Raw genomic sequence first — 4,385 nt, forward strand, 5'->3', positions numbered from 1 at the left:
CATAATCACTATGTTAGCCTGACATGCTGCAACGTGTTTTTCGCGTAGATATGCACAGCTACAGTCTGGGCACATCCAACCCAACCCAACTCCCTAGTGTTTTAGCTGCTGCAGGTTATGTTTGTCTTGACTGCTCGGGCAATATTTTTCCCATGGGTTACTCAAGTATGGCACACAGATGGCTGCTGACCGTCCTCCCTGCATTCCCCTTCGTAACATGCACGTTGGCAGCTCACACGAGCAATAACCAAGGGATGTCACTGTGTTTAACCTTCTTGATCTCTCTAATGTGGTACATTGTTATGGGCATGGCCCATGTCTTATAAATTACATTTTTTCATATGAAATTAGTGTCAAATGGACATAGTGCTCTTTAAGAGATACTATTGCATTGCACCGTTTTTATGCTCGTTTTGATGTCAGTGGTAGGTGGTTTAGAATATATATAAATTTTTTTTTCGAAAACTTCTGCTTTAAAATAAATTTATATTTAGTTTTTAAAACTTTTCAGTTTCATGCCAGAGATGACTGAACACAGACTTGGTGCAAAAATGGTGTATTTTGTTTTGACGTATGATTGAGGGTGGGTCAATCAATCAGGAATGTTGATTACAAGCTCTCGCTCTCGCTCTCGTGCTCTCTCTCTCACATACATACACACACACATACACAGTCATACATACACACACACACATACACAGTCACACACATACATACCCACCCTCAGCCCTTCTCCAGACCCTATTCCAGGGAACCCTGATGGGTCGTAACAATGAGGTTTTACTTTAGTGGTTGTACATTATATTTGGACATTTGTGATTTGTGTACGATAACGATCGTCAGAGTGCACAATAACCACGAAAGAGTGTCGGCTATCAAATGTAGTTTACTCTGCTCAAGACGGAGCGCGTGCAATCGGAAAGATATCAGGATCTGTGTTTGCGTGCACTTTATACCATCATCAACATAAACAAACATGAATGATGCCAACTAGCGCTGACTACATTTTTATATAAATGTTACACAATGGTGATGAACCGATAAAGGATTTATAATATCTGAAAATGTCTTCAAAAGAAAATTTACACGTAAGATAACTTCATATATATATATATATATATATATATATATATATATATATATATATATATATATATATATATATATATATATATATATATATATATATATATGTGTGTGTGTGTGTGTATGTGTGTATGTGTGTGTGTGTGTGTATATATATATATGTGTGTATGTATATATATATATATATATATATATGTGTGTATATATATATATATGTGTGTATGTATATATATATATATATATGTGTATATATATATATATATATGTATATATATATATATATATGTGTGTATATATATATATATATATATATGTTAATTAAATAAGCAGTGATATCCTGATGAATAATGGATTTCAACTTATACGGGAAAAAATAAAGTACATTTTATGGAGAAAAGGGTGGGAGTGAAACATTTCACAGTGTTCAATGAGAAATTATATTGTGCAGGTACATCTTGGTGTTTTACTGTAATTGACATTACTGTATTTTCCCATTATACCGTAGTTACCCCCAGAAGAGTTGCATTTATAATTTTGGGCCAAAATCACATTTTCACCGTAAAAATTGCCCTCTAATGTGAGTTACATATATACAGGTCTCCAGTCGATTACAAAGTGTCCTTATTGTCCATGTCTCAGCAAGAAACATGGCATAGGTTCTTCATCCTTTATGGCCCAAGAATACTATTTTTTAAAATCTTGTCAATTTCTTTTCTCCCAGTTCCTTCTATAAAAACAAGCACCCCCTTTATAGCAATTTTGTCATGGAATGTTGCATCACAAAAACCTGTTGAGATAGACATGATGTATACAGTGCCAGTTCATGGGTACAGTAGAACCCTGTTATAATGTTCCTGCATATAATGTTTTCCTGCTTATTATGTCATATTTTTAAAGTCCCAATATTTCCCCCATAAGGACAATGTATTTATTTCCTGCATATAACGTTCATAAATATTGTAATTTCCTGCTTATAATGTTTGCTTTCTAACATTCAATAAATGGGGGGGGAAAATGTTTTAAAACCAATTTATTCCAACACTTACGATAAAAGTTTCCTTATGTATGTTTATGTTTACAATCACTGCCATACAATACATGAAGTTTGTTAAAATACAATTTTATGCAATATACTTAAGGTACACAATGTTCATAGTTACGTAAGTCCTTGCCATTCCAGTGGGTATTCAGATGCACGTACATAGTCCTACGATATTTAAGTTGCCAACCATTGAACGAGGGCATAACTGAAAGTGTTTTCTATTGCTTACAAATAATTATTTTTTTTCATTCATACATAGGAATGCAAAAATTAAACATTTTCAGGTGACGAAGGAGTAGACGTTCTCTTAAAGTTGTCGTCATGAATCGTGAGACAATTTTACAAAAAAATGTGGCAGTGTATCTTTAAAGACAAACAAAATTTAACCAGGGAACAAGACGAAGTTGAAAAATTGTTGGCTTGTTTCAGAAAATTCATGTATCAAGTATACTATCTTTGGTTTTAACATTAAAGTTGTTTACATAGCTTGGTGAGTCCATTGGTACAAAGCTCGAACATTGTTAAGTGCTAAATTGAGATTTCCTGCTTATGTTTTCTTGTGCTCCCTTGAAAAACAGTCTAACAGGGTTCTACTGTATTTACAACACAGAGAGAGGGAGAGAGACCCATAAACACTGCTGCATGCCACCCCCCCCCCCCTTCCTTTCCAAACACACATTTACACCATGTTCAACCACAATACAATGTTAATTTTTTATACCCAAAATGAAAAAAAAATCACAAGGATTGCAGTACATGTTATTGGCATAAAATGTGCTACCCATACATGGATAAGTACGATAACTACCACGCTGCCCGTCAAACTTGAAAACTGATTGCTGTTGCATGGTGTTTTGTTTCATGATCTTTGGAAAGGTAATCACTTCCTACAAGAAAATGCACAGAATCTAACAGCGGGACCAAAAACATCATGCAACTTATGATTTCTTTCCTTCAAATTTTGATGGCCTCAAAAAAAATATGTTTACAAGAGAATCTATTATGTATATTATATTTATACTTGATTTTATGTTACTCGTTATTTTATAATGTAACACAACATTAAAAATGCAGTTTTTTTTCAAGTGAAGAAAAATTATTTTTCCAGAAACTAGAAAACATTTGAATAAATGTGAAAATACAACTTGAGCTAACCACCTGCTCATTTGTTTATGCTTTGAGATTTAGTAATTTTATAGTTTAGGCCAAGTAATAATTAATAAGGTATGAGAATACTTCTTAAAATTAGTGGTGCACCAATGCGGATACCGATGAATCGTAATCGGCGATTATGGGTACTTTCCGATTAATCATAATCGGTGATTATCTTAACGATTACTTTGCCGATTATCTACGTCCCGGTGTAATTAAGGTTTTACAGTGTAATATTTTGTTACACATTTTAAGACGAAATACGGTAATATTTGTATATATTACAAAATTCATCTAACTCCGTCTATCATGATTACAGATATTTCGTGAAGTTTAATAAATCTCATTGCCTGGAACCATAAAAAATACATTTTTCCTACACGTTTATTTACGTTTCGTCTTTTGTTTAGTGGCCTTGTACATTACCTATAGCCAAAGATGTAAAATAGATGGCACGCAATCAAAATACCACAAGCAGTTGCAGTGACGGGAACGAATCTCAATTCCTACTGTCTTTTCGAGTACTGTCGTAGTAGCGGTTCAAAACCGTGGTCCCGATACCTTCTAGAGTTTATCACTGCGTTTTACAAACTCGTTATGGGCGTCTTTGGTAACATTATCCGTTGTTGTGTTATTTGTATGTGGCATGAAAAGTGAAAAAGTATTTACAATTTTATATATTCAGTCAACATAATTAAAATCACATGTGCTACAGTTGGTTTTGAGTCATTTTTAAATAATTATTGTGAGATGGCGAGTAGGGAGAAAAAAAGTGAAGTGTGGAAACATTTTTCTATAAACTCAAGTGATCAAAATAAAGCAACATGTTTACATTGTTAAACTGTAATTTCTCGATGCAACCTTATAATGCTAGTTTTCCGCAACAAAAACTTACCCATTCTAAATTACAATTATTAGACTGTAGTTCAAGTTGTTTACATTAACAATATATAATTAGAAGTTAATTTAATTTACACTTTGCAATGACTTAATAGTGTATTATTTTTATACTGTTATTATAACTGTATTCTCAATTTTACCTAAATTCACATGGGAATAAAAATTTTTGTGTGCATTATTACACTTAAAAAAATTTGTTCATTAT

Source organism: Bacillus rossius, chromosome 6, assembly GCF_032445375.1.
Source record: "Bacillus rossius redtenbacheri isolate Brsri chromosome 6, Brsri_v3, whole genome shotgun sequence".
Classification (NCBI taxonomy): Eukaryota; Metazoa; Arthropoda; class Insecta; order Phasmatodea; family Bacillidae; genus Bacillus; species Bacillus rossius.